Source organism: Pseudonaja textilis, chromosome 4 (assembly GCF_049901715.1).
Source record: "Pseudonaja textilis isolate UNSWEBS1 chromosome 4, rPseTex1.2, whole genome shotgun sequence".
Classification (NCBI taxonomy): Eukaryota; Metazoa; Chordata; class Lepidosauria; order Squamata; family Elapidae; genus Pseudonaja; species Pseudonaja textilis.
Genome location: NC_141993.1, coordinates 56,534,268 through 56,556,376, shown reverse-complemented (window position 1 = coordinate 56,556,376; position 22,109 = coordinate 56,534,268). Strand labels below are relative to the sequence as shown.

At 41.2% G+C, this 22,109-nt stretch overlaps 1 pseudogene; it reads right to left on the bottom strand.

Moving 5' to 3' along the window:
* Positions 1 to 769: 769 nt before the first annotated feature.
* Positions 770 to 1,620, bottom strand: LOC113436932 (galactose-3-O-sulfotransferase 2-like; annotated as a pseudogene).
* Between the last annotated feature and the right edge of the window lie 20,489 nt (positions 1,621 to 22,109).

Below are 22,109 nucleotides of genomic sequence, written 5' to 3'. Positions count from 1 at the left end.
TCTCCAAGATCCTTTTTTGATGATGTATGAAAAATCCTTGGTCAAATGTTAAACAATACAGTGATAAAAGATACCTAGAGCTGAGAGCTCTTAACTGGTATTTCCTTCAAAGCATCATTTTTTAAAAATAGATCTGTTGGTTTCGGCAATCTCATTATTCCAACTATAGGATTCTTGTTGATTGTAAAGAGATCAATATATATTGGCATTATCAGCTACAAATAATGAGAAATTCTGTAAAGTACTGAGCCACAGAAAATTAGGTGACAATGCTCAGCATTAGAGACTTTTAGGTATGTGGAAAAATACTTACTTTTATTTTATAAATTTGTAAGTTATATGTGGGGATCTCAGTTGTTGCTTGGTGTGACAATCCAAACTTTGCTTGTCTTTTCCCCCCTCCTATCAATACTTAAAAGTGTAATTATAATGAAGAAGGAAATCCTTAGGGATTCAGGAATTGTGCTGGCAACTTAGAGAAGCAGGCTGGGTAGACCTGAAAAGTGAGATCTTTTCTCATCTGGAACTAAAGATTCATGATAATAGAAAAAGAAAATTTAATGCTATGACTGGGTATGTTTTCTAACTGGTCATTTCTCCTCGTTCAGATCAGGTCTACAGTCTTGATGGTGTCATGAATTGGGAATCAGTCCTACCATGTTTAACCTGTCCTACACTTCTATGGTCTGAAGAAATAAGCAGGCTTGCTAAACTTCAAAACTTTATTGAGGAACTACTTCTTATACAGGAAGTGACTAAAGTGCAGGAGTCACCATGCACAGGCACATCTTCTTATTGCCTTATCCAGTTCAAGTTCCAACGAAAAATGTTTGCACTGGTATATTGCAGTGGGACTAATGCCTGGTCTCTAATCTTCTATTGGAGATACACTATCACCGTTTTGAAGGCAGATCATTGCCAGCTGTTTCTGCTTCTCTGCAATACCTTCACTTCCTGCTTGATACATTCCTTGCCAATATGTAAATATATGTTTTCCCCAAAAAGTCTTGTTGAAACGCATATAGAGTTCCCAGTCTAGCTTATTCCGGCTCTTTCATTTATCTACAGAATCTTTTGAAAGCTGAGATTTGATAATATTATCTCTTTGGTTAAGAGCAGGGCTGTCAAACTCCCAGCCCATGGGCCAGATGCATCACATGCTGGCCACGTCCACACCTGGTTTAGTGAAGGGGAAAAAAGTCCTGATATGTCATGTGATGACACTGTGATGACGCGAGTGAAGGGGGAATGATATGACATCATCCAAGACCCAGCACAAGATTTCCTTCAATATCATCATGGACTCAGCAAAATATTCTGAGAGGAGAACTAAATCAAATTCTGCTTCAGTGGTTCTAACTGAATATTAATTGAATATTCTCTATTGAAAAGTTTCCATTGTGATTATAACCAAAATCAAATGCCATTAGATTCTTGACATAATGGCTGTCATTGTCTATGGCATTATAAAACAGGGATGTCTGATTGATAAATTCTTTAAACTTCTGGCTTTAATGAAGCGGGGGGGGGGGGCATTGTAAGAAGTAAATGAAGAACAGGATTCTGAAGGATGGTAAAGTGGAATGTCCCACCTAGCAAGACTTTGGCAACCTGGAATTGGAAGTAGAGAGAAAAGCATTTTTAGGAAAAACATACTCTCCACATTCCTACCCCCCCAAAATCACAACATCCATCAGTTTCACTATTTTCCTGAAGTTTTAGTCCATGGGTGTCAAACTTGATCACATTACGTGACATATTGTGACATATCGTGATGTTTTTTGCTTTTGTGGACCTGGGGTGGGCATGGCCTACATGTAACGCATCCAGCCCAAGTTTGACACAAGTTTGACACCCCAGCTCTAGTCAATACATTTCTCCTGTTTTTAACATATTTTTGCTTTCCCTCTGTTTTCCTTCTCTTCCTTGACTGTGAACTCAGAGCAGGGATTACTTTTTCAACATTCATATAGTACTATGCATAAACATAGCTTTATATTCAGTAAGCTCTAATTAAATTCGGATGTGGACCACTTTCATGTCAGTACAGGTAGTCCTCGATTTAATTACCACAATTGAGTTCAACATTTCTGTTGCTTAGTGAAACATTTATTAAGTGAATTTTGCCCCATTTTACGACTTTTCTTGCCACAGTTGTTAAGTGAATAACTGCAGTGGTTAAGTTATAACCTGGTTCTTAAGTGAATCTGGCTTCCCCATTGAGTTTGCTTGGCAGAATGCCGCGAAAGGGTACCACATGATTGCAGGACATTGCAATCGTCATAAGTATGAGTCAGTTGCCAAGCATATGACTTTTAATCATGTGACCATGGGGATGCTGCAATGGTCATAAGTAGGAAAACGGTAAGTCACTTTTTTTAGTGCCATTGTAACTTCAGTCACTAAGTGAATTGTTGTAAGTCAAGGACTACCTGTAAATGTTTTAAATAAGTAATTAAAAACAGAGGTAAAATATGGCTGTTCCCAATACTTACTGGTGAAACTCAAAAAATTAGAATATCGTGCAAAAGTTCATTTATTTCAGTAATGCAACTTAAAAGGTGAAACTAATATATGAGATAGACTCATTACAGGCAAAGCAAAATAGTTCAAGCTGTGATTTGTCATAATTGAGATGATTATGGCTTACAGCTCATGAAAACCCCAAATCCACAATCTCAGAAAATTAGAATATTGTGAAAAGGTTCAATATTCTAGGCTCAAAGTGTCCCACTCTAATCAGCTAATTAAGCCATAACACCTGCAAAGAGTTCCTGAGCCTTTAAATGGTCTCTCAGTCTGGTTCAGTAGGAATCACAATCATGGGAAAGACTGCTGACCTGACAGTTGTGGAGAAAACCATCACTGACACCCTCCATAAAGAGGGAAAGCCTCAAAAGGTAATTGCAAAAGAAGTTGGATGTTCCCAAAGTGCTGTATCGAAGTACATTAACAGAAAGTTATGTGGAAGGGAAAAGTGTGGAAGAAAAGAGTGCACGATCAGCAGGGATGACCGCAGCCTGGAGAGGATTGTCAGGAAAAGGCCATTCAAAAGTGTTGGGGATTTTCACAAGGAGTGGACTGAGGCTGGAGTCAGTGCATCAAGAGCCACCACACACAGATGGATCCTGGACATGGGCTTCAAATGTCGTATTCCTCTTGTCAAGCCACTCCTGAACAACAAACATCAGAAGCGTCTTACCCGGGCTAAAGAAAAACAGACCTGGTCTGTTGCTCAATGGTCTAAAGTCCTCTTTTCTGATGAGAGCAACTTTTGCATTTCATTTGGAAACCAAGGACCCAGAGTCTGGAGGAAGAATGGAGTGGCACACTCTGCAAGATGGTTGAAGTCCAGTGTGAAGTTTCCACAGTCTTGTGTTGATTTGGGGAGCGATGTCATCTGCTGGTGTTGGTCCACTGTGCTTCATTAAGTCTAGGGTCAATGCAGCTGCCTACTAGGAGGTTTTGGAGCACTTCATGCTTCCTTCCACAGACAAGCTTATGGGGATGCTGACTTCATTTTCCAGCAGGACTTGGCATCTGCCCACACTGCCAAAAGCACCAAAACCTGGTTCAATGACCATGGGATTACTGTGCTTGATTGGCCAGCAAACTCGCCTGACCCGAACCCCATAGAGAATCTATGGGGCATTGCCAAGAGAAAGATGAGAGACATGAGACCGAACAATGCAGAAGAGCTGAAGGCCTCTATTAAGTATCCTGCTCTTCCATAACACCTCAGCAGTGCCACAGGCTGATAGTTTCCATTCCACGCCGCATTGAGGCAGTAATTGCTGCAAAAGGGGCCCAAACCAAGTACTGAGTACATATGAATGCTTATACTTTTCAGAGTATAAGTCCGATATTGGTCTTTGTACAATCCTTGTTTTATTGATTGCATGTAATATTCTAATGTTCTGAGATTGTAGATTTGGGGTTTTCATGAGCTGTAAGCCATAATCATCACATTATGACAAATCATGAACTATCTTGCTTTGCCTGTAATGAGTCTATCTCATATATTAGTTTCACCTTTTAAGTTGCATTACTGAAATAAATGAACTTTTGCACGATATTCTAATTTTTCGAGTTTCACCTGCATTGTTTAATTTCAGCTACCCTGGTATATGTTTTGAATGGGAAGTGATGAACAGTATAAACATAAAACAGTGCCAAGCAGAAGAGAACAAAAGGGCCAGCCTGCAGTTTTTAATTTCTATCTGGGTTCCAGGAAGAATCTGTTGATTTGAAGGTTTATCTCAAAAGCCCCTTTTAACACTTAATTATTATATTTGGTGCCAATGGAAACAAGTTTATTGCAGGTTAAGGAGATATGATTGAGAAAGGCGTCAGAGATTCTGATAGACTGAGGTGGTTAGAGATTATGTCCTAGTTTGAATGCTCAAAAGACTTGCATTATGTTACCCATTTGATTAAAAAGAATTATAACTGACTGTTCTGAAATGTGATAACAATCCTTTCTGCCTGTTCCACACACCAGTCTTAACCAATTTCTCCCATTGTCACAGATCTAAATTGTACATTAAACATTGTTTCTGTACTGGTAAATGCCTACCATGAGGCCCATAGAAACTGCAGTTAAGGTCAAACAGTACATGACTGTACTGAGATGTCATGCACAACAATATCATTGGGTGCCTGGATGAATTTATTTGTGCAACTGAAATTTATAAATGAATACATATAGATAGAATAGAATGTGAAGTTAATAGAAAATATTAGATATGTTTGCCAACATACATGTTGATACATACTTGAGTTGACCATATATATATATATATGTATGTATGTATGTACGTACGTATGTATGTATGCATGTATATGTATGTGTGTGTGTGTGTGTGTGTGTATATATATAATACATGCATACATACATATACATATGCATATACATCCATGCATGCATGCATGCATGCATGCGTATATATATATATATATTTTTCTTAAGTTTTCGTGTGTACTTGCATGTATGGTATTCAGATTTGTTTGAGTATTTTCTCATGTCATTATAGTTGTGCTTTTAAAGTTGTAGCAACATTTTGGCAGAATCTCATCTGCCATCATCTGGCTTCTGTTTAGTGTTCATTTGTGAGTCAGACTTTCACAGCCGTTTCTGTTTTAAATTTGGTGCTAGCCTACTGCTGTGCCAGAATGGTTTTTTCTCTATCCTGATTGGTTGAGAGTCTTGGTCTGTGTTTATTGGTCTTGGAGTTTGCTGTGTTCTGCTTGATTGATGTTTCTAATATCTGCTGTCTGTTTTGTAGCTTTTTTTGTCTTGATCGGCTGGCAACATTGCGTTTCCTGTATTGGAGGCTTTTAGTGCAGCTTGGCTCCGAGTAAATGGATGGCTATCATTTATTAGGAAGCTAGGTTTCATCTGGGTGCCTGGTTGGGGTGTGTTTGAGTTGGAGGTATCAGGGAGAGTCTGTTTGTGCCCAGGTGTTTGCCTGGCTTGTGGTGTGGAGATTTTTGTTGTTTGAGAGTGCAGGCTTCCAGATAATCGACAGTCTGGTGGAGTCATCTCTTCTATTCATGCTTTCAGGTCTTTTTTCAATCTCTATGGCTTCTCTGATAATTCTGTGGCTGGGGTTTTCTATAGTGGCTAGGATTTTGGTGCCATTGGAGTCGATGCTATGACCTGTGGCTTTCATGTGTTGGACTAGTGAGAAAGTGTGTTCCAGCTTTTTTACTGCATTTTTGGGTTCATCCAGGCGGGTACTTATTCTTCTGTTGGTCTGTCCAATGTATGTGGCCGGGCATGATGCACAGGGACTTCATATATGCCTTGGTTTTCCAGGTCAATTTTATTTTTGGGGTTTCTTAGGATGGCTGCTATTTTTCTGTCTGTTTTGAAGGCAGTCTTGATAGCCCCGATATATCATTCAAGATGATGTAACTCTTGGCCAAACCAAAAAAAAATATCAGCCTATAATCTGCCCATAACCTTTTGGAAAATGGGCACTTACATATATATAATGAAAGATATTAATATAAAGGCAAAAATAGATAAGAATTTTGCATCTTCCTCATGTCACCAAAGGAGGTGGTGTTCCAAGTTCAAATACACAGAATCAAAATCCTGAAGATTCAGTAAACTATACTTTACTAGCTCTAAGACTACCCATACAACTCCAAGGTTTTCTTTTTTCTCATCACTCAGATAGAATAAATGTAAGTTAATAAAAAAAGTGCTGCTTCAGTGGCAAATTTTCCTCTTCCCTCACTTTCAGAAGGAAGCTGGCAAAGTGGCTACCCTAACGTAAGGACAATGATCCAATTTAGAGAAATTGTTCCTTTCATTTTTCTTGTATGGAAATGGAAATCCTGACTTCAACACTGACAGTTCCAAGTAAGAAGAAACAAACAAAGAAAACCTTTGGTTACTATATGAGGATCTATTCTCTCAGAATAGGCATTAGATAGAGTACCTGAAATAAATAAATAAATAAATAAATAATAAATAATAAATAAATAAATAAAGCAGTTACTAGCTGTGTCTGATGAAAGCTGATGGGGTGGGGGGGGGGGGAAGGACAATACACTGCATGCAAGAGAAATGCCCATCCGTCACTAATCCACATAAAAGGTCATATCTTTGCATTAACTTAAGACTTTCCCTTATTAATGTGTTGTAATGAGAAATAGCTCTGCAAATATCCCCAGACTCAGTTTTCATCATCCATAAATATTTCAATCTGTTTTTCATCTCAGTCGACAGGTTTCAGTTTTTGCACCGTCAGTTATGCAATGGCACTTTGTGCTAAAAATATATCAGAAGATCCTCCTTGTAACCAATAAGCAAGATGTTTTTATGGGGATAAAATAAAACAGAAGCACTTACATCATCCTGTGTCTTTTGGATTTGGCACATGATTTGATTAATGCAGCCCAAGAAAGGAACCAACACCATTGAAATTAGCCCAAGCTGTTCAGAGATAAGGAGGAATTGTTTTTCTTCTCAGAGAGGTGGATCTTAAAAAGTCCACCTACTTGTTTTGGTGGCTGTATGAACAGAATCAGTATTTTTTTATTGCTAGCTAGTCTTGCCTTAAGTTGGCATAAGCCATAGACTGCCATTTGCCATTTGTATACACACACACACACACACACTCACACTCATTCAGTGACCTCTTCTGTCTCTCTCCAGTTAAAATCTGATTAAATTTAAGAAAGTGGCAATTAGTAGCATTCTTAATTCCTCCATACAGAGTCTGTTAATGATTCATTTAGAATTTGACTAGCTAGAAAATCTTGCATACATTAAACGAAAAAAGAATTTGTTACATAGTGCCATCTTCTGGGCTCAACTGCAGAAGAACCTTTTCAGCATTTTCACTGAAAATGAAAATACTGAATACTGAAAATACTGAATTTCATTTTATTTTGCTTCTTTCTTAGAAAATGAGAGAGACAAAAATACTCAGAAGAAAAAATATTATTTGGGCTCACACCATACCTTACTAGTTTGAAATAGCTGGGGTAATTTGTGGTTCCACAATTTATTCCATGTGAACCCGGTTTATTCCCAAAATTCAAAAAAGAAATTTTATTTTTGTGGGCATACCTTGTTAATGTGAATTCAGCAACTGTAATTTGGAAACCTGAATATAAAGCTATTGATTGAGGTGAAAGCCAATCCATGTCTTATTCCAAACTAGGATAGAGATTCAGGCAAAGGGAAAAAATTTTTTTTAAGCAAATTACAATTGGAAAGGAGGTTTATTGGCGTAATAACAGCAGTGACAACTGTAAATGTTTCTGGAGACAGCAAACTGGAGTTGTGAGTTAGTGAGTTTTTATATAGTTTGGCCTTTTTTTTAATGTCATCATCTGCATGAAAATGTGTACTTTCCTAGCCTATTCTGCTGAATATTTGGAGATCTCTTTAGCCAAGTCTGGTTTTACAATGTATATATTGTTTTGAATGAAACTTAAGTTTCCTTAAGCTTTGCCAGCAGGCAGTTTTAGTGGAAGAAAGACTGAGGCTCTCTGCCTTTGTTAAGGAAATTTTTCTCCTTTTTTCTTGTTTTGTGGAATATTTTAATCTGGGGAGGGGGTACCTTCCTACACTATAAAGCAATGATGGTAAACCTTTTTTGTTGTGGTGTGTCAAAAGTGCACGCATGCATGATGGTGTGCCCTTTGCATGCACACGCAACACCCCCGCCCCACCCCCTTACCTACACTGTGCATGCGCATGCCTCCCAGCTGATTTTCAGCCCATTTGAGGCTGTTTTCACCCTCCCAGAGGCTCAAGGGAAGCCTCTGCAGCCTCTGGAGCCCAAAAAACGGGCCTTCCGGAAATACTGGAAGTGCCTGTTTTCAGCCTCTGGAGCCCGGGAGAGGCTGTTTTCGCCTACCTGGAGGCTTGAGAGAACCTTCAGCAGGCTGAAAATGGGCTCATTTAGGCACTTCTGGTATTTCTGGAAGGCCCATTTTTCGGCCTCCCGAGGCTGCAGAAGCTTCCCTCAAGCTTCTGGGAGGATGAAAACAGCCTTAAATGGGCAAAACATGAGCTGGGAGGTGCACACATGCGCAGTGTCGGTAAGTTTGGCTGGGGCTCTCATGCCATATGTTCGCCATCATGGCTATAAAGTATGGAATTGAATGAAATGAGATGTTTCTTTCTTGCAAACAAATATGAATAGATAGTAGAGGTTGTCATCCAAAAAAGAGCAAACCCTAAAAATGCCTTATTCTTTTTGGTCTCTGTAGGCGAGCACCATACTTTTCCTGCTTAGAAATGATAAATGTCTCTCAGAGCAATTCATTTTGCCTGTGGTGGTTTTGCAACATATTATTGGCTTTGTGACTAACTGTCTAACCCTTAATTATTTTCCAATGCAGACCTCCATCCAGGTCTCCTCCCACCCCTTATTGGATGGATAGCAAATACCTAGTCTAAAATCTAATTCTTGGAATCTTCCCCCTTTAAAAAGCCATTTGTGTACACGGGTGTAAAAGTGTAAATAAACCTCAATTTGTTGGTTTTCAAAGCCATGCAGCAGTGGTGGATTCAATTTTTTTTAACTGCCGGTTCTGTGGGTGTGGCTTAATTTGTGGGTGTGGCTTGGTGGTCATGTGACTGTGTGGGCATGGCTTGGTCACATGACCAGATGGACATGGCTTTATGGTCACATGACCAGATGGGCATGGGTTTGTAGCCATGTGACTGGGTGGGCATGTCTTTGTGGCCATGTGGGTGGGCGTGGCCAGGTGACCATGTGACCAGCAAACCAAATACAAGTGGTCCTCGCTTAATGGCCAGTTGCTTAGCAAGTGTTCTAATTTATGACTGATCTCCCCAGAGCTACTTGACCTGTTTTGGAGTTTTGACAGCCATACACACACTTACTTCTAACCCTGCTATTCTATGATTCTGTAAGGATCTTCTGCTGGAGATCCTTACAGAATGGAGGAGGGGTTTGGACTAGATGACCTCCGAGATCCCTTGCAGGCCAGCCCTAGATTGCTGTGTGCTTCAAAGAGTCTTCTGAAGCCAGGGTTTGTGTCTTTCCTTCCTCTCCTTTTTTTTCTCCTCCCTCCCTCCTTCCATGTATTTATCTACCCATCCATATATCTCATTCATGGTCTCCTCCCTCCCTCCCCTCTTTCTTTCTTTTTCTTTTTTGTCCCTTCCTTCCACCTCTCCCTTTCTTTGTCTATCCCTTTTCTTCCTTTTGCTTCCTTTCTCTTTTTTCTTTCTTTCTCTTTTCTCTTTCTTTTCTTTCTTGTCTCTCTCCCTTCCTCTCTCATTTCCTCTTTTTCTCTTTCCCTCTCTTTCTCTCTCTCTCTTTTCCCCCTCTCTGTGTGTGTCTCTCTCTATGAGTCTCTCCCTCCTCTGCATCTCTCTCTCTCTCTGCCCCTCTCCTTATCTTCCCCTCTCTCTTCCCTACTCTCTCGCTCTCGCTCTCACTCTCTCTGTGTCAGTGTCTGTCTGTCTGTCTCTCTCTCTCTCTCTCTCAAAGCCGTGGCTGGGCCAAGCACTCTTTGCTACTTTCAAAGGATGCTTCCAGCATGGCTGGCGATCCTTCTTCAGCCAGTCCCTTTGGGCAACCCTTCTCCTCCTCCACTCGTGACCGGCGGCCATGGTGGGTCCAGGAGGGTGGCATGCACATGCGAGGAGGAGAAGGATGAGGAGAAAGGTCACCTGAAGGGACGCTTCCAGTGTGGCAATCCTTGTTCAGACAGTCCCTTCAGGCGACCCTTCTCCTCGTCTTGCAACTGGTGGCTGTGGCAGGTCCGGGAGGAGGGTGATGTGCATACATTGGAAGAGAAATGGAAAGGGACGACCCAGGAGCCTTTTTTGACATCTGCTGTGCATGCTTATTCTCTTACCGCAGGGTATTTACACTTTAGGAATGGGTACTTAAAGAGAGCAGAGATAATGGCATTGCAATAGGTTGCCACAAGGAGGGTGATAGATCCACTCCATAGAGCTGAGTTATTAATAACAGCATTATTGGAGTGGCTTCTGCAGGGCTTAATGGAAAGGAGGGAGAACATTTTATCAATGAGGAGATTTTGGCAAATGAAGAATTGAGTGGAGCAGTTGGAGGTTTAGTTTTCACAGAGACAAACGTGGACACGTTTCTCTAACAGGATAGAAAACTCCCAGAATAAATAAAAACAGGCCCTTTGTTCATGGGCAGAGTACATTTTATAGCTGAATAACTACCTACAGAGTTGCAGAAACCCGGGCAGAATAGCCCTCCGTGAGGTGAGTCAGATGTAATAGCTTGGCGATCACTCGTGCAAGCAGCGAACAGAGGAGTTTCCACAGCGCGCGAACCACCCAAGTGGAAGGTTTCCCCTCCTCTCCCTAACCTGATGGAGGAAGAAAACTGCATTGACTTGCTTTCTGCTGGTTGTCGTGTGGAGCACGGTGAGCGATGGCGTTCGGGGTGGTGCAGTGAGAGAGAGGTTGAGCTTTGCAATATGCTGCGAGGTGGAGCTCTGCAGCGTTTGTGGGGCTGTCAAGCTTTGCAGCATGGAGTGGAAGGTGGGGGGGATTTGCAGACTACACTGGCAGGGCTGGGGGAAGAAGAAGAGGCAAGGAGGAGGGATTTGCGGGTGATAGGGCTCAGAAGCGAGAGAGCGCAAAAGCTCTTTACATTCTTTCCAGGCCTTTTCTGCCTTTGCGGGTGGTGTCTTCTGCAGCATCAGTCCCACCCCCTTTTCCTTCACTCATCTCTTTCATGACCTGAGGCGGGGTGGGGGATTTAGCAGGTGTGTGTGTGGGGGGGTGGAGGGCTGAGAGGAAGCGAGTGCTGAATGGAATTGCTGAGGGGAAGACAGCGTAGGAAAACCAGCTGGCCAGACCCACGCACACAGCAAGCAGAGCGGTGGGTGGGAAGCCCCTGAAAGAGGACGGGAAGAGGACGAAGGAGAACTGTCTGAGGCTCCTTGTTTTGCGCGCTCAGCTGGTCGACTCCCCCGATGCAGCCAGCTTCTTTAGCTCAGGGTGGCTGATGGCTGGGGGCAGGGTGAGTCCTGCCCAGAAACCACCACCGCTGCTGCTACCAGGACTACTACTGAGACTGCCGCTGGTTTGGCTCTGTGTGTGTGTGTTTCCCCCCCCCCCCTTTCAGTGAGTAACACTGAGGCTGGCACTTGAGGAAATAGAGGTCCCATAATCGGTTGCCACCAAGGAGGAAGAGGCGGCAAAATTCAGTGACGGGGGTGGGCTGAAGCAAAAACGCAGCCTTCTCCCTCATTGGAGGGGTAGGGTCACCACGTGCGGATGGGGGTGGGTATGTGGGAATGGCAAGCCCATACGTGCGTCTGCCTCTGTGCAGCTGGAGGCACCGGTGATATTAAATGGAAATCAATGAGATGCTTCCAGCGCAGCTGGTGATCCTTGTTCAGCCAGTCCCTTCAGGCAACCCTTCTCCTCCTCCACTCGCAACCGGCACACACACAGAGACACAGAGAATGGGGAAGAGAGAGGGGAAGATAGGGACCCGGCTGCTTCGCTATCCCCTGCTGTTGCCCTTACCTTCTCAGGCCAGGTGAGGGAGAGGAGGGTGAGGGGCAGGACCAGCTGCTTCAGGCAAAGTGAAGAGGCGTTGACCAAGCATGGGCGAGTAGATACCTGGGAATGGTGGCTCCCGGCTCAGCCGGCCTGAGGGGCTGCTTCCGGCATTTGCAACAAGGGGGGGCGTGAGAAGCCCCAGGATATCCGCCCACCCACCTGCTGGCTGGCTGGGCTGGGCTGGGCTGGGCTGGAAAAGGCGTGTCTGCCGCCGGGAGAAGGAAGAAAACGTGCTCCAGGAGGGCGGGCAGGCACACACTGCATGTGTAGCAGCTGCACATGCAGTGCACATATGCAGCAGCCCTGGGATATCCACCCGAGCTGCGCCATGGCCACCATGTGGTATGGAAAGCTAGGAGAGCAACCAAGACAAGCGGGCGACCGGGTGACCCGGTTCAGGGGCGTGGCCAGCCAGGGGTCACCACCAGTTCTGCGACCCATGCCAAATCACCACTACCGGTTCTCCCGAATAGGTGCAAACCGGTTGAATACCACCTTTGCTATGCAGTCGTATGAGTAAGAGGTGCAATAATCAGAGTGTATTTGGCTATAACTTAAGATCACAATGTGCCAAAAATGAACTTAAGCAGAGGTTCTAAAGAACAACATCTAACTTAAATTGATCAATAAGGTTAGGGTAACACCTTTCCTTGCATACACACAAGATAGATATGTGAGGAAAGTTACAAAGCCTATACAGCAAGTAGAGTCTTCCTATACCTTTAAGATCCTTACAAGTAGAGTAACTGCACTGTAAAACACTCTAACTTAGATTTACATCTTTCCTGCAAAAGGCAAATGTCCTCCTGGCACTATTTATCTTTCATTATCCCTTCTCCTATTGTCCTGCTAATTGATCACAATTGACCATTTAAGAAGGCTATTAACAACATACTTCAAAAAGGTGTAGTTTCCTCCGGATGGAGGAGATTGCATTCCCAGAGAGGTAAATTTCATTCTCGGGGGGTGGGGGGGTGGGGGGGTGGTGAAACATAAACCAGATGGATTCAGATTGATTTAGATATGTCTTCATATGATGTGTCATATGATGTGTCTTCATATGAGAGAAATGTAACTAATTGCAGGCATGTGTTATTACTTGTTTTACAACACATGAAAGATTAAAGAAATATTTTCTACAACAGCAGGATAAGAAATGCCTATAGAGTAACTCTCTACTTAAGGTTATAATATATTTTACTACATTTCTTTATTTATTACCCTTACAACAGCAAAAATAAAACCTATCCAGCTTGAAGAAGAAAATCCATGAAAGCAGAGAGCTGGGGAAGAAGGGAACTTGAGGTCACAGAATAAACTAGTTTTTGCCAAGGAAAGTTATAGCAAAAGGCACATGCAAGCAAATGAACACCTAGGTTGCCAAGTTAGAAGGCCATTTTGTTTGTAAAAACAAAGCAAAACAAAACAAAAGTTACTGCACAGATATGGTGGCAATGGTGAAGAAATAACCTCAGAGAGTTCTTAATTGTTTGCACCTTGTGCAAATGGCAGTGTGGTGACATCCCTTATCAGTGTCTGGGTTTCCCTTCAAATGCTTAGGTCGCACATTAATTTGAAGGTGATTTTATGAAATTAAAATTCCTATTCAGGAAGGCTATATGGTCCAATCGTTCATCACTCTGAAGTTGCCCAAACTTGCCTCTGCTATGATGTGTAGGTGATATTGCTCAGTGAATTATGACTTGTTGCCACAGTGATGATTCTCCTGACTCTGACAATGCTCCTCTATAAATTACAACACAGAAGACAAGAGAAAATAAACTTGGTCACACCCATGTGCAAGAATCGTCTTTTAAAAAGCTGGGGGGGGGGAGGAGAGGCAGATTGCAAGAATTAGGGTTTAGACAAGGTATTTGCTAGTCATCCTATCTGGAAGGGAATGACCTGGGAAAAGCACATTAAAAAATAAATAAGATATAGATGACCAGTTGCAAAGCCAATGTGTTGCAAAACTGCCACATTGCAAAAGATTGTACTAGAACCCCACTATCAAGAATGGGTGTTTTTTTTTTCTGGTTGTTTATTCAGGAAGATCTAGCTGACATTAAATGTAGCACATTTCCTCATTGGTAATTCAACCCAGCCCTTCTTGCAATAATAGAAAGAGTTGTTGCCACAGTGATCTCTGCCCATGCTCAAAGGGGTAAAGACTGAGAAAATAAATTTTGGGCAGAGTTTGCAACTTATCCAATGTCATTGTAACACAAAGTAAAAATAGGGTTCCTATATCATTTTATGATTAGCTTGTATATGGCCTTCCCATAATCCCAGAAAGTCCCTGGATGAATTCCTTTGTTTCTGGCAAAATTCAGCAATTCAAGTTGATCCTGAATTGTAGTGACAAGTATCACTTTGCAATATTTAATCTTTTTAAAGTACCAAGTTTACTTTTTGGAGGTGGTAGTATAGCTTTTACTGTGGTTCTACCCAGTTTTTGGTTTGACTGTAATCAGTTTTGACATTCAACTTCAGGTACTCTGTGCATAGAAATCTGTTATATCTTCTTGCTGAAATTTGTTGGGTTTTAGATATAAATTTAGATATAAAATTTAGATGTAAACCCGTCTATCTATTTAGGTCAACTAAATTAATGCAATTCTGTCACTTTAAAAACTTATAATTTAGCAGAATAGAATAGAATAGAATAGAAAAAATAGAATAGAATAGAATAGAATAGAATAGAATAGAATAGAATAGAATAGAATAGGTTCCCACTTGTACAGTGGTCTGATATTTGATAGGATTCATCTTCTGAGAAATGTGGACAGTGCCTTCAAATGCTGTCCAATTATAACAAAGTTAAAAGTACCTGTTTTCCAATAAGGTTCAACCTAAATACTGAAGTGTCAAATTATCATTATTTGTATCTGGATCCAACCTTTGAATCAGTTTGAAACAAATCAGGCTACTTTTAAATTCATCAAATCAAGATTCAAACCATATCTTGTGGCCAGTACATGTCTCTATTTCAATAATATGAGGAAATATTATTATTATAATAAGTTCAAAGAAGTGCTCTATCTTGAATGCAAAACCCAAAAGTCAACTGCCTAACTGATCTCTGACTTGAAGAAAATTCCACAGATCAATTAAATGGCAAAATTGCATTCTCCTTCCTGGTTCCAGTTCTAGTTGCATGGCCTTGAATGCTGAAAAAATGACAGTGGTAAGATCACTTTAATCTTGGTGGTGTTTTACTTATGTTTCTAAAATGTGTCCCTCAATCCCTTAACCTCAGTAGATTTTTTTAAATATAAATTTTGAAGGGATAAAATAAGAGTCTGGATCTCTGTAGGCAAGATGGAATAATTTCCTGCGATAGCTTATGACCACTTATTGATCCAAACACACACTTGTTTCTTATGACAAAGTTCAAAGGTCATCAGAACCCTGAGGGATGCAGTTTTCACTCCTGTGTCTGACTGCAAACACAGCTTGATTGTCATAGTGACCTTTTAGTGATAGTTTTTGTATGTTGATGATTTACGAAGGAAGAACAGCCAACAAAGATCCTTGCTAAATCTTTACTTGTGGGAAACAGCAAATCCAGAGAGAGAACAGGCTGTAAATTTGAAGTGGGAAGTGGGACATAATGAAGCAATGAAAAATAGTTTTACTTCTGAAAACTTAGAAAGATTTAAATTCATGTGATATCATATTATCTTAAAGCAATTAAGGCAATTGTCATTTGTAAGTAGTAAACTAGAAAAATGGATAATAAGAAAAACCTTTATTATAATCATAGATAAGTTTGCAATCATATTTACTATAGAGGATATCAAAAGCTTCTAATTTTTTGTGTTCTTTGTCACTGTACTTTTCTTTTTTATTCTTTCTTTGTTTTGTCCATTTTATATTAGTTTGTGTATGTTTCTATATTCTTTTTAATACTTTTAATAAAACTTATTTAAAAAGTAAGTTATCTTAACAAATGATAGCATATTGTTAAAAGATGTGCTTTTGGTATTTGATCATAGACTCTGCAAACAGCTTGGAAAAGTCAGCTTTAGCTTTTCATAACCAGTAAATCAGCCCTTCAGAAACAAACATGACCAGCGTTCAAAGTGCATGCAGTAGAAAGAGTCACAATTAAAAAAAAAACCAGAGTGAAGATGAGATTTGAACCAATAGAAAAGAATAAGGGCAAGATAGTAGAGAAGAGCTTAGAGATATTTCTGTATGACAAATTTGGTTCAAATTTTTATTTAGCTTTGGAAAAATGCATCCAAGATACAGAAGCTTGGGAGACCATTAGGAAGAAACTTTGGAAAAATACATAGACACTTATGCAATGACTGTTAATTAATGTAAAGATTAATGCCTGCTTCTTTACCTGATTAAGTTAAATTAATTTGCAGCCAGCACATAAAATGCCCGTTTGTCAAATTCTCATTGTCTCAGTGAGCTATGATTTAAATTGATCTAATTAATGAGAAGAACTGCCAATCCTGAAGAAGATATTATCTATGTGACCCTTGCAGTACTGCTCCTAGTAGGAAATCATTGTTAAATCTAAAACTAACCAAATAGTTAAGAACCTCTCTAATGGGGAAACGATCTACCTCTTGCAATTATTCACAACAAACCACAATGATGCTAAAATAATGATACATGTGGAGTATTGTCATCAGAGAAAAGCATTGGTTAATGCTTGTGTATGTACATGGTGGCATTTGCATGATGATATCACCCAGGTTTCATATTGCCGTCACTGTCATTACCACCTTGCCCTACAACTTCTGTCGACACCCAGAAGCATAAACTCAGAACCAATGGATCTCTACTATTCTCAATCCTATAATCCACTAGGTTAGTTCACCAAAGACAAAGCAAGTTACAATACAATTACAACTATTTCCACCCCCTCCCCAAAACACAACTGGGTGAGGCTGTAGTTTAAGTTTAATAAAATACAATTTTAATAAAATATAATTTTAGTTTAATAAAATGCAGGCTGAATAGTCAAGACCTTGTTGATGATCCAAACTCTGTCCAAGGATCTTGGAGTACTCATCTCTAATGATCTAAGTGCTAGAGCCCACTGTAACTACATAGCCAAAAAGGCATTAAGAGTTGTTAACCTAATCTTACATAGCTTTTTCTCTGGTAATATTACACTACTAACTAGAGCATACAAAACATTTGCTAGACCAAAACTCGAATACAGCTCATCAGTCTGGAACCCACATTATGTATCTGATATTAACACAGTTGAGAAAGTCCAGAAATATTTCACAAGAAGAGTTCTCCTCTACTCATTGCAGAATACCTTATGCCACCAGACTTGAAACTCTAGACTTAGAAAACCTAGAACTATGCTGCCTTCGGTCCGATCTAAGTATAGTATATAAAATCATACATTGCAATGTCCTACCTGTCAATGAATACTTCAGCTTCAATCATAACAATACAAGAGCAAACAATAGATACAAACTCAAGTTTAATCGCATCAAACTTGATTGCAGGTAATGCAACTTCAGCAACAGAGTGGTCAATGTCTGGAATACTCTGTGGTTTCTTCCCCAAACCCCAAAAACTTTAACCTTAGACTGTCTACTATTGACGTCACCACTTTCCTAAGAGGTCTGTAGGGGGCGTGCATAAGCGCACCATCGTGCCCACCGTTCCTGTCCTATTGTTTCTTTTCTTTTTCTTATATGTATCCATGTATTCATAACTATGTTTTTACTTACACCTATCATCTTGTAAGCAATTGACAAACCAAATAAAATAAATAATAAATAAATAAATAAGAGGGAAAAGCCATGGTTGAGGACAGGAGAGGACTGCATGATCCTTTTCCTGTCATTTATTCCACAGCAGGTGAGGCAGTCAAATTGTCAGGCTTAAATTACTGACTGCTTTAAGTTTAAAGCTGACACCTTAAATTGTGCCCAGCAAATAACTGGAAATCAGTTAGTTCTGGCATTATATAATCTCTGTATCTTGCATTAATTAGCTGCCTGGCTGCAGCATTTTATATCAAATGACATTTCAAAAAACCTCCATATAAAATTGTTGTTGTTGTTAGTTGCAAAGTCGTTTCCAACCCATCGCGACCCCATGGACAACATTCCTCCAGGCTTTCCTGTCCTTTACCATCTTCTGGAGTCCATTTAAGTTCATGCCGACTGCTTCAGTGACTCCATCCAGCCACCTCAACCTCTGTTATCCCATTCTTCTATTGCCCTCAATCTTTCCCAGCATTAGGCTCTTCTCCAGTGAGTCCTTCCTTCTCATTAGGTGGCCAAAGTATTTGAGTTTCATCTTCAGAATCTGGCCTTCTAAAGAGCAGTCAGGGTTGATCTTCTCTAGGACTGACTGGATTGATCACCTTGCAGTCCAAGGCTCACAGGAGTCTTCTCCAGCACCATAGTTCAAAGGCCTCAATTCTTTGACACTCCACCTTTTTAAATAAAATATAAAATACATTGCAATAAAGGTCAAAAAAGGTTGTAATCATGGATAACTTTCACTAAGTATGACTATGACCTCTCCAGAAGGATTGCTATTGGTGCGCTAGCTATAATTATGCAAACTTCTTCCACATAACTGCCAGCAAGTTAAATTCAGTGACAGCAGAAGGAGCACTCTCCAATTGTGAACTAGGTCTTGTACATCAAGAACAGGTTTCACCTCAATTCTGAGTCCAACTTTCTTTTTACCAATAATACTTCTGTCTTGCCTGGTTTTTATTTCAGCTTGTTCTTCCCCATGCAGTCCAGGACTGAGTTTAGGCAACATTCAAGGCTACTTGTTCTTGGCCCTAAATGATAAGCAGTAGTAATAGAATTGAGGGGCCTCAGCATACTGGTGGATTTTGATTCCAGGGATACCAAAGTTGATAGTAGTGAAAGACACTGAGACAAGAATTATTCAGATCACACTTCGTTCTTCTGTTTTCTGGATAAAGTCGTCCACTAATGTGGATATTATGATATCCAATATCATAATATGGTTGCTGAAAGTATCCCGGACAATTTCCCTGGCTTTTGTTTTGTTTTGTGATGAGTTTCAGGAAATACATTTGTTTTCATATGCCTAAATAATTTTCTGTCCCATTAAAAATATCTGCATAACATATGCTCTCCAGTTAAATAAAATATAGTGCAACAACAACATTAAAAATAGTTTGTTCAGATAGGTGATTCCTAATGCTTTCAATCAAAAGATTCCATCTTTTCTCCTTAGCAGATTTAGATTTTTCTGTTTTATGAAAAAAAAAGGAATTGGGAGGAAAATGTTAGGATTATCAATAGAACATGCAACATGTAAAATTCCACAAATTTATAAAAGGAGAAATTTCCTGTCAGAACAATTAATCAGTGGAACAACTTCCTTCCAGAATTTGTGAATGCTCCAACACTGGAAGTTTTTAAGAAGAGATTGGATAATCATTTGTCTGAAATTGTAGAGGGTTTCCTGCCTGCAGAGGATCAGATTAGAAGACCTCCAAGGTTCCTTCCAATTCTGTTCTTCGTTACTCTGATTTCTAGTCACTTCTATTTCTTCTTCATCAGTGCCACACTGGACATCTTCGTTTAGACAGCTAAAGAGGAATAGGACAAGGCACTTCTACAAGACTCCCACTGATGATGTTATCTACCCTGGTAATGAAATGTTGAGGAACTAAATGGCAAGCTTGAAGAGCAAATCACTGCCCAAAGCTAAAACCCTAACTACTGGTGTTTTCTATTATTTCAAAATTATATGGGTGTAAACCACTTTGGTTAATAGATTAATTGACCAGGCATTGTATGTTTGCATCATTCTTGTGAAAAGTAACATTATTTCCACTGCTGATAATGTATGGATATGATAGGATGCTCCTATAATAGAAATTATGCCATAGGAGACTTAAACAGTATTAGGTCACATTTGTGCAAAGGCTTAACTGCAGTTAGGACACATGTAAGTCCACTATTTAGAAAGGCTATCAGGTTCACTTCTCCAAAAGTGCATTAGTATAGGATGATTGTACTTATATACACAATGTAACAAAATCCCAATCCTATCAATACTTACTGAGAAGTCCCATTGAATTCACTGGGACTTATATTTGAGTAGATATGCTGAAGAATGTCATGTAATTTGGAGCTTTTGGCACAACTTGCTTAAATAATCTGTTCAAGGTTGTGTGAAGATCAGATGTTTGCTCAGTCAGAAGCCCTTTGTTTGCATGTAAGGTAACAGATTAGTTTTGTACCTTTGCTCCGCAGATGTTAGCAATCTGTAGGCTGAATCAGCTAAAACTGGGGAATCTTTGTTTATGCATAGTAACATGGAAATTTTTTGTAATGTTTTATACCCGACTTTTGTGCCTCTTATAGAGACTAGTACTTTCATCTGCATATATTTATTGTCAGAAATTTAATATACAAATCATTGAAATGCCACCTACATCTATGATTTTTATTGTACAATTACAGGCATGCACGATGCAACTGTTTCACTCTTCCAAGTGGGGGAAAAAATAGACATCAGGCCTGGAATTTGGATAGGAAAAAACAGCTGCATAATGAAAATTGAATTTCTATACACACAGTGTTCTTAATAGTTTACGCTAGATAGTAAGCACTTCAGTTTATAGGTAGGGATGGTGTTAAGTTTGGGAAAAGAGAGGCTGAACCAGAGCATGAGTGCAACAATACTTTATTATAACAATAAAGGGCTGACCGTGCTTGCCACGCCTAGAACTGGCTCGCAGCGATCAGCAACTGGTTGGACCCCGCAACCTGCTTTTATAGCTGGCTGCTGGGGAGAACCAACCAATGGGTAAAGGGGAGAACGCCCCCGCAAAGTGAATGGACCTGAGTGAGAACTCCTAGAGTCCTCAGGACATAACACCCTTCCCCCAGATGCGAACACGCATAGTCTTTGAGGTAGGCAGGAGGTTTATGTTGGCGCCGGAACGGCGCAGCTCTGGAACGCTGACTGTCCGCTCAGAGTCTGTCTGGGAAGGCAGAGCTGGGTGAGTGTCACCAACGTGCCCCTCGGTTCGGGCAGGCCCGGGACTCGTGAGGGTTGGTCACTGGGGACGTGCTCCCGCAGACTGGATCGGGCTGGTCCACCGTCTGGGCGCCGCTGTCCGTGCTCGGGTTTTCTGGACTGACTGTTGGTGTGTACTGGTCGCCGGGAAGGATGTGGATGTGGGGTTGATGCTGAGACCTCCGTCGCTTTGTGATTCTGGGTCCCTGCTAGTGTGGGTGCTGAGGCGCCACGCAGCTGGTCCAGGTGCCTTCTCCAGACCCGGCCGTCCTCCAGTCTGACCCGATACGACCTTGGCCCGGTGATGGCCACGATCTCGCCCGGGATCCACAGGGGGTCACCAGCGAAATTCCTCGCGAATACTGGCTCCTGTAAGATAAAATGTCTAACCCCCGATGTGGAAGCGAGGGGAGAGTCAGGGCAGTATTGTGGGTGAAGTCTGTCCAATACAGTCCTCAGACGCCTGCCCATCAGGAGCTCAGCTGGGGACTTGTTGGTGACTGAACATGGAGTTGAATGCTGGCTCATCAGGAAACGCGAGAGTTTCTGGTGCCAGTCATCCTTACTGAACCTAGCCAGGGCTTCTTTTCTTTCGGCCCTTTCAGCCAATCCGTTACTGGCAGGATGAAATGGGGCTGTGAAAATGTGGCGGATACCCAGGTTGGCAGCGAAACGGCTGAACTCGGTTGATGCGAACTGTGGGCCATTGTCGGATACAATGGAGTCGGGTAGCCCGTGTGTAACAAACAGGCGTGTTAATACGTTGGTGATTGCTTGTGTGGTGGTCGTGGATAGCTGTGCAACGTCAATCCATTTAGAATAGGCATCCACGACCACTAGGAACATCTTCCCATGCAAGGGGCCGCCAGGTCGATGTGAATTCTGGACCACGGAGTGCTGGCGCTCCCATTTAGTAGGGGTGGCAATAGGAGGAGCAGGACGGGATTCCTGGCAAATGTTGCAGGAACTTACCCATCTGACAACGTCCCGCCGAGGCCTGGCCACCATACGTAGCTGCGTGCTAATGCCTTCATTCTCACGATGC